Here is a 9,107-nt window from a genome sequence, read left to right as displayed (position 1 = left end):
TGTTTTTTCTATCGAAAAATGTCAAATTTGATCATTTTTGGCTTATTTATACTTAGTCCAGTCATAAACGACCTCTATGTATACATTTGGACTTACTTGGATCAAAATTTCAATGATTTGAATAATCATCACATTCTTGTTGTAAAATCGAAAATTTTCAAAAAATGTTTTTTCTATCGAAAAATGTCAAATTTGATCTTTTTTGGCTTATTGATACTTAGTCCAGTCATAAAGAACCTCTATGTATACATTTTGACTTACTTGGATCAAAATTTCAATGATTTGTATAGTCATGACATTCTTGTTGTAAAATCGAAAATTTTCAAAAAATATTTTTTCTATCGAAAAATGTCAAATTTGATTATTTTTGGCTTATATATACTTAGTCCAGTCATAAAGGACCTCTATGTATACATTTTTACTTACTTGGATCAAAATTTCAATTATTTGTATAGTCATGACATTCAAGTAGTAAAATCGGAAATTTTCAAAAATTGTTTTTTCCATCGAAAAATGGCAAATTTGATCATTTTTAGCATATTTATACTTATTCCAGTCATAAAGGACCTCTATGTATACTGCTATGTAGTTGCCCTGGTTCCCAATTATTGGTGAACCGGTGTTCGAGTTTTGGGGTCCGTCACGTGTGAGGGTGTTAAATGTGGAAATTTGTATGGGACACCCAATTTCCCAGAGGTCCTTTGAGGCTGGTTCACTAGCAAGCTTTGTTGTTGACAAACCTGGGTTCGTGCAGGCTGAACGAGTTAGATATGAGTCCAAGCGACGTCGATTAAATGTTCAAATTTGGGTACGGTACTATCCGTTTGATTCACATATGGTTCAATTTATCTGAGTCTGACTTTACTTATTGACAGTTGTTAGTAATAAATTTTAGAAACTCAAATGTCAAATACATATGTGTACGATGAACGTGGAATTTATCGTTTGTATAATTCGACGTCGCGATTTGGATGAATGTCCAATCTGTTCCTGTGTTGGCGAAACTTTTAGGTGCGTTAGTATTAGTGGAATAATTACAATCAAATTTTGACTATGTAGGATAAAATTGTAGGTTATGTTTACCTGTAAAATGTTGAGTGTTCAATTTGTTGAAGTTAACACTTGCCGAAACCCATCATATAATTGGAGTTTTAATTTAATATCCTCCAATTCCTGGATGACAAACTCCTAATTGAAACCCACGTGTTGGACGTATCTTCCACAGGTAATTTCGTATTTTTGAATAATAAAAAGACGAATTTGTTTAAAGATAATTTATTTGTTTTAGATATTTATCCAGAAGTACAAAATTGAAATACAGTTGATTGAAACAATTTAAAATACTACTCGATTGAAACAATTTAAGTAATTCTACTCGATTGAAACAGTTTTAGTAATTATTTTATACGTGTCTTCACTACGAAGTTTTTATAATAATAATTAAAAAGGTGAGATCGTTGTTTTTCTGTTTTAGGATGTAGGTGGGATTTTGGAGGCAAAATTGTCACCAACCAGTTGAAAAAAAACATAACTATTATGTTTGTATGAAATTATGTTATGCAGTGACTATGATGAAATTTCCCTATAAATAAGGGTGAATATACTAATGTATTTTTAGCAGATTCACTACATAACATGTACCCCCCTCTCATCTTTCAGGCAGTGATCTTACTGTATAGTGATGAGGATCCGTCACAGAGGAATAATTATCATCTTCAGGTGGGGTGAAAAGATATGCTCTTAAAGTTATGGTACCCGAAGCTAATACTGGAAGAATCTTGGTGATTGTATGGAAGAAAAAAAAAATAACCGGTTAAGGTTTGTCACGTCTATAATACTTCTTTAGATACATGGCATGGCACTTCAAGCATTTTCCGGTCGTAATATTTTTTAATATTACGGTGTTTTTAGTTTTAAAATTCACAATTGTGTATGGGCCAAGATATTTGGCGAGGAATTTTTTGCTTGAAGTACCATGTACAGAAATTTGTTTTTTCTTCAACATCACCAGGTCGTTCACATTGAATCCGTGGGGTTTCTTGCCTCGATTAAAATAATCTTTCCTCTTTTTCAATGACTTTTTGAGGAAAAGTTCGATTGTTTGTTTTGGTAATCTTTTGTTTATTGATAAAATTCTATGAATTTCCCAAAGATGATCAAGAGGGAAGGTTAGATTTCGACCAAAGAAAATTGAAGCTGGGGTGGAATTGGCTACAGGTGAAAATGAATTGTTATAAGCGAATGTGGCGAATCCGACGAATTCGTCCCATGTGATGTGACCTGTGGATGCTGATTGTAGAAGTGTGCTAATGTTCGCAATGAGGATTTTGTTCATTGCTTCTGATTTATTACCTGAAGGTGCGTATGGTGACAGGTACCTAGCTCTGATCCCCCACTTGTAACAAAATTCCTTGTAAGTTGTGGATTTGAAATAACTTGCGTTATCCGAAATAACTATGTATGGTACCGAGAACGTTAAGAAAGATCTTTCTAAAGCGGTACAAATCGAACTTGAGTTGCAAGTTTTTAAAGGAAATGTTTGTAGAAACCGGCTGTAACTATCTACAGCTACCAGCAGGTATCTATTTCTGTTTTTAGTGATGGGAAGAGGGCCAAGAATGTCAATATGAAGGGCTTCATAGACGTAGTTCGGGTTTTTTGCTTCCATGTTAGGTTTTGGTTTAGGTGGAATTTTATGTCGAAGACAAACGTCACAAGATTTGACGTAATCAGCTACGTCTTTATATAGATTCTTCCAATAAAAGCGTCTGGAGATATTTGAATAAGCCTTTACGACACCTTGGTGAGATGCTAGGAGGCCATCGTGGAAATAGTGTAATATGGCTTGACGTAGAGCCTCGGGAACGTAGATACGTCGTTTTTTATATCTCCCTGTTTTCTTACACAGAATGCCATGGTAGAGTGTAAAATTATTGACATCATCCACTCCGTTACGCAATCGGAGTATGATGGTTTTGCACTCAGGGTCATTTGACTGTGCTACTCGAATATTAGGGAAGATAGGAGGATACTGTTGCAAAAGTAAGAGCTTGTCCTCCGGGGTTACGTCGTCGTAAAGATGTGTAGTGATAGGATGGTTGGGTTGTTCTATGGGGTCAACTTCTGAGTATAGCCTAGAAAGAGCGTCGGATAAATTGTTTATAGTGCCATTTATATGTTCAACCTCGAATTCGAAATTTGATAGAGTGAGTTGCCAACGTGCGAGTTTACCAGTGTTTTTACAGTTTTTGAATAGATAAGTTAGTGCATTATTATCGGTCTGGATGGTGAATTTTCCGTTGTGTAAATAATCTTGAAATTTGTTGATCGTAGAAATTAAACTCAGTGCTTCCTTCTCGTAAATATGAGTTTTACATTCAGCTGGTGAAAGTTTCCTGGATGTATATGCAATTGGGTGTAGTACGTCATTGACGCGTTGTAACAGTACGCCCGCTATACAATGGTCACTTGCGTCGCATCTGATGATAAATGGCTTGGTGAAATCAGGAAATTTTAGTATGGGAGCCGATGTAAGTTTTTTTTTTAGTTTGTTGAAAGCGTCCAGATGTATTTGTTTGAATTCGTATTTTACGTTTTTCTGACGAAGTTTATTTAACGGATGACAGATTTCGGAATAATTATCTATGAATTTCATATAATAACCAAAAATTCCAAGTACCATACGAAGTTGTTTTAGATTTTTAGGTGGTGGTAAGTCGTTAATCGCTTGTACTTTGGAGGTGTCGATGGATAGACCGTTTTCATCAATGATTAAACCGAGGTATTTTAATCTGGTCATGAAGAATCGACATTTCTCAGGTTTTGCTGTTAAACCATTTTCTTTTAATCTTCTTAGGATTTCGGATAGATGTTTGAAATGTTCTTCAATGGAGTTCGAATATATAAGGAGGTCGTCGGCGTAAGGAATGCAATATTTATATTTTAGATCTCCAAATATGTCGAGCATAACTCGATTCAAAGCTTGGCTGCTATTGGCGAGACCTTGCGGAGCTTTCAAATACCTGTATTGGCCATTGGGTGTGACGAAAGCTGTTATGTTTCTAGAATTTTTATCGAGTTTTACCTGGTGGAAGCTATTGACGAGATCGATCGATGAAAATATCTTTGCTCCATGGAGGGAGTTAAAACAGTCTTGAATTTGACTACTAGGATATGGATCGAAGAGTATTTTTTTATTTACCTCTCGATAATCGTGGACAATGCGGTAAGATCCATCTCGCTTTTTGACAAGGAATGTAGGACTTGCCCATGAACTGGTACATCGCTCAATGATACCCTGGTTTAATAGATCGTCTACAATATTGTTCAGGATGGCTGCTTTTGGAGGTACCAATGTATATGGATGTTTGTAAATCGGTGATCTGTCCTTCAGGAGTATTTTCATTGTGTGATTAGTAGCGGTGCCTGTTTTGTTGGTTAAGACGTCACAGTAATTGTTTTTTAAATTTTCCAAGTGTTGGGTATCAGATGGCCGTAGCTTTGCTGAATTCTCAAGAAGTAAGTTGAATTGTCGTTTTGTTCGAAAATGATAGGTGTAGTTAAGTTTAAGTTTTCGATTATAAGGCATTTTCGTTGGAAATTTAAATTGGCTTTCACACTATGAAGGAAATCGTTGCCAAGTATAAGTTGACAGGGAAGATTTTTGACGATGAGAAAGGTTGCTTTCCAGGTGTACTTCTGAATTTTGATAATTAAGGTAATTGATTTGTCTATGATGATGTTGGTATTATTTGCGATGGCAATTCTTTTGAATATTTTATTAATCTTGTGTTTTTTATGTTTGAGAAGTAAAGCCAAATCGGAACGAATAATGTTGTAAGTTGAACCAGTGTCAATCATTGACCGATATTTATGCTCTAAGATATCCAATTCGATAAACGGTATAGCGTTTTGGTATTTGAATTCGCACTTGTGGGAAAGGGAAGCAAATAATTTCCGCTGTTGAGGTGAATTATCGGAATTGCTTCGAGATTCCTTCAATTGTCAACTATGTTTTGGATTTTCTCGCGAGATTGCATTCTTTAGTCGATTTGCATTTTCATCAGCGCGTTTGGCAATTTGGTATAATTGTTCGAATGTCGTAGGTTGGGGGAAGATGGTTGCTAACAATGGTAGGTATTCGGAATTTGCACTGTCAAGGATGTGCGTCACGATGCGCGTTTCGTCGTGAAGGTTTAGGACCTTAGCGGTGATCTCCAAATCGTAAGTGAATTGCTTGAGAGATTCATTGGAGTTTTGGTACCTGAAGATTTTTTCTAGTTGAATCCTTGACATTTGGGTGGGGGACAAGAATTTTATCAGAAGTTCACTTTTAATGTGGTCCCAGGTGTTAGTGGGGGTTGCTAGTCTAGATAGCCATAGTTGTAATTCACCCTCCGTTTGTGTAACTAATCCTTTAATGAGTTTAGGTAGTGGCATAATGTTCAAATTAACAATATTCTCCACTTTTATTAGGAAATCTATGAAGATGGATGGGTTATCGCCGTCTGCTCTTGGTAGATTTTGGCACAATTGGGTCATATCTGGTTTGAAGTTGGGACCCGATAGGTTCTTAATTTGTTTTTGAGTATCCAATAGAAGTTGATTATGGATGGCCAATAATTGTGTTAGACTGTCCCTGTGAGCGGTCCTTTGGTTGGGAGCCACGAGATTCGGCACGTTGTTATTTGAAATGCTTTGTTGATTATTGAAATTGGGAAGGTTAAAGTTATTAAAATTTTGAGCATTCGAGTCATGATTAATATTTAAATTTGGGTTAGTTAAATTATGACCAGAAATGTTAAAATTATTATTTTGTGGCGGCTGTGTAGTACCAGCGTTATAAAAACTTGTGTTATAAGCAGGTGGGTTGAATAAGTTTTGCGCCTGGTTGTCAATAATTGGTGCCGAAGGTCGTGGTCCAAGTGTGAGACCTGAAGATGGGGGAGGGGTTGGATTGAAACAAGGAGCTCGTGTTCCGATTGCTGACAATCTACCGTCCGGGTGTATATTGTAAAGGATTTGGTTAAAGGGTACCTGGTGTCTTACAGTTGATGGTGTTGTAGGTAGACGTGGAGATGAAGCTACTGCTGCTGCTCCATATCCGCTGGCATTATGTAGGAACGATGGTGGCACGGTGCGGGGAATGGCGCCGTTGTTGTTGTTAGATTGCATCTTCAATTGTTGTTAAATACTGATTTGAGTTGTATAACTATCGTTTTATTGTCTATACTAATGGTGTTTGTTTCCGATTTCAGATGAATAGCAGTTGGTATCTTGATAATGAATTTGAAATGCAATTTGTCCTGTAAAATGAAAAAAACCAGCAGAAATACGAGTAGAATAAGTTTGTATGTGTACAGGATAAAGTGAATAAATAAAAAGATGAGTTTGAGAAGAAGTGATGGCTAGTTTTTTTTTGACACCTAGAAACTATTTGTTTCGTGAATAGTGAATGTTATACTTTTCACTATTCAATTGAACCTATTTTGAGACGAATTGACGTTCTATTGTAATTTGTTAGAAATTTTATATAGAGAGAAAAAAAAATTTTAAATGAATACAGTAGCGTTAATTGTTGTGGAACAATAGTACTCAAAAATTATATAATATCCTAGTTAAAGGGTACGTTTTGCAATTGTTTATGGTTGCAAATCAAATTCCAATAGGAAGTTTAAAGTTGTAGAATTAATCAAAAAAAAATTTTGATGATTTTGAGTTAAGGATGATAATCGTTAAAAAATTTTTTTTTTTTTTTTTTTTTTAAATGAGTGTACTATCAAAAAAAAAATTTTATTAAGTTTGAATTTACAATAGAACTATGCTCTGCTACTATTTGCTATGTAGTTGCCCTGGTTCCCAATTATTGGTGAACCGGTGTTCGAGTTTTGGGGTCCGTTACGTGTGAGGGTGTTAAATGTGGAAATTTGTATGGGACACCCAATTTCCCAGAGGTCCTTTGAGGCTGGTTCACTAGCAAGCTTTGTTGTTGACAAACCTGGGTTCGTGCAGGCTGAACGAGTTAGACATGAGTCCAAGCGACGTCGATTAAATGTTCAAATTTGGGTACGGTACTATCCGTTTGATTCACATATGGTTCAATTTATCTGAGTCTGACTTTACTTATTGACAGTTGTTAGTAATAAATTTTAGAAACTCAAATGTCAAATACATATGTGTACGATGAACATGGAATTTATCGTTTGTATAATTCGACGTCGCGATTTGGATGAATGTCCAATCTGTTCCTGTGTTGGCGAAACTTTTAGGTGCGTTAGTATTAGTGGAATAATTACAATCAAATTTTGACTATGTAGGATAAAATTGTAGGTTATGTTTACCTGTAAAATGTTGAGTGTTCAATTTGTTGAAGTTAACACTTGCCGAAACCCATCATATAATTGGAGTTTTAATTTAATATCCTCCAATTCCTGGATGACAAACTCCTAATTGAAACCCACGTGTTGGACGTATCTTCCACAGGTAATTTCGTATTTTTGAATAATAAAAAGACGAATTTGTTTAAAGATAATTTATTTGTTTTAGATATTTATCCAGAAGTACAAAATTGAAATACAGTTGATTGAAACAATTTAAAATACTACTCGATTGAAACAATTTAAGTAATTCTACTCGATTGAAACAGTTTTAGTAATTATTTTATACGTGTCTTCACTACGAAGTTTTTATAATAATAATTAAAAAGGTGAGATCGTTGTTTTTCTGTTTTAGGATGTAGGTGGGATTTTGGAGGCAAAATTGTCACCAACCAGGTGAAAAAAAACATAACTATTATGTTTGTATGAAATTATGTTATGCAGTGACTATGATGAAATTTCCCTATAAATAAGGGTGAATATACTAATGTATTTTTAGCAGATTCACTACATAACAATACATTTAGACTTACTTGGATCAAAATTTCAATGATTTGTATAGTCATGACATTCTAGTTGTAGAATCGAAAATTTTCAAAAAATATTTTTTCTATCGAAAAATGTCAAATTTGATTATTTTTGGCTTATTTATACTTAGTCCAGTCATAAAGGACCTCTATGTATACATTTTGACTTACCTGGATCAAAATTTCAATGATTTGTATAGTCATGACATTCTAATTGTAAAATCGAAAATTTTCAAAAAATATTTTTTCTATCGAAAAATGTCAAATTTGATTATTTTTGGCTTATATATACTTAGTCCAGTCATAAAGGACCTCTATGTATACATTTTTACTTACTTGGATCAAAATTTCAATTATTTGTATAGTCATGACATTCTAGTAGTAAAATCGGAAATTTTCAAAAATTGTTTTTTCCATCGAAAAATGGCAAATTTGATCATTGTTAGCTTATTTATACTTATTCCAGTCATAAAGGACCTTTTTGTATACATTTAGACTTACTTGGATCAAAATTTCCATGATTTGTATAGTCATGACATTCTAGTTGTAAAATCGAAAATTTTCAAAAAATATTTTTTCTATCGAAAAATGTCAAATTTGATTATTTTTGGCTTATTTATACTTAGTCCAGTCATAAAGGACCTCTATGTATACATTTTGACTTACCTGGATCAAAATTTCAATGATTTGTATAGTCAAGACATTCCAGTTGTAAGATCGAAAATTTTCAAAAAATGTTTTTTCTATCGAAAAATGTCAAATTTGATCATTTTTGGCTTATTTATACTTAGTCCAGTCATAAAGGACCTTTATGTATACATTTTTACTTACTTGGATCAAAATTTCAATTATTTGTATAGTCATGACATTCTAGTAGTAAAATCGGAAATTTTCAAAAATTGTTTTTTCTATCGAAAAATGTAAAATTTGATCATTTTTAGCTTATTTATACTTATTCCAGTCATAAAGGACCTCTATGTATACATTTATACTTACTTGGATCAAAATTTCAATTATTTGTATAGGCATGACATTCTAGTTGTAAAATCGAAAATTTTCAAAAAATATTTTTCTATCGAAAAATGTCAAATTTGATTATTCTTGGCTTATTTATACTTAGTTCAGTCATAAAGGACCTCTATGTATACATTTTGATTTACCTGGATCAAAATTTCAATGATTTGTATAGTCATGACATTCTAGT

The 9,107-nt window shown here is 33.8% G+C and overlaps 3 long non-coding RNA genes across 4 annotated transcripts; all 3 read left to right on the top strand.

The window, feature by feature from the left end:
• Positions 1-888: 888 nt before the first annotated feature.
• Positions 889-1,636, top strand: LOC123293721. Its single transcript, XR_006535034.1, has 4 exons — positions 889-1,011; positions 1,073-1,225; positions 1,289-1,393; positions 1,475-1,636. It is a non-coding gene; the product is annotated as an uncharacterized LOC123293721 (long non-coding RNA).
• A 71-nt stretch (positions 1,637-1,707) lies between these two features.
• Positions 1,708-6,400, top strand: LOC123293724. Of its 2 annotated transcripts, none has more exons than XR_006535035.1 (2): positions 1,708-1,818; positions 6,258-6,400. It is a non-coding gene; the product is annotated as an uncharacterized LOC123293724 (long non-coding RNA). The 2 variants fall into 2 exon arrangements; XR_006535036.1 differs by lacking the exon at positions 1,708-1,818 and adding an exon at positions 4,805-4,836.
• A 733-nt stretch (positions 6,401-7,133) lies between these two features.
• Positions 7,134-7,578, top strand: LOC123293915. The gene is made up of 3 exons (XR_006535064.1): positions 7,134-7,268; positions 7,330-7,482; positions 7,546-7,578. It is a non-coding gene; the product is annotated as an uncharacterized LOC123293915 (long non-coding RNA).
• The last annotated feature ends 1,529 nt before the right edge of the window (positions 7,579-9,107 follow it).

The sequence above is a fragment of the Chrysoperla carnea genome, chromosome 2 (genome assembly GCF_905475395.1).
Source record: "Chrysoperla carnea chromosome 2, inChrCarn1.1, whole genome shotgun sequence".
Lineage (NCBI taxonomy): Eukaryota > Metazoa > Arthropoda > Insecta > Neuroptera > Chrysopidae > Chrysoperla > Chrysoperla carnea.
Note: the sequence above shows the minus strand (reverse complement) of the source record. Positions and strands in the feature narration are given on the sequence as shown.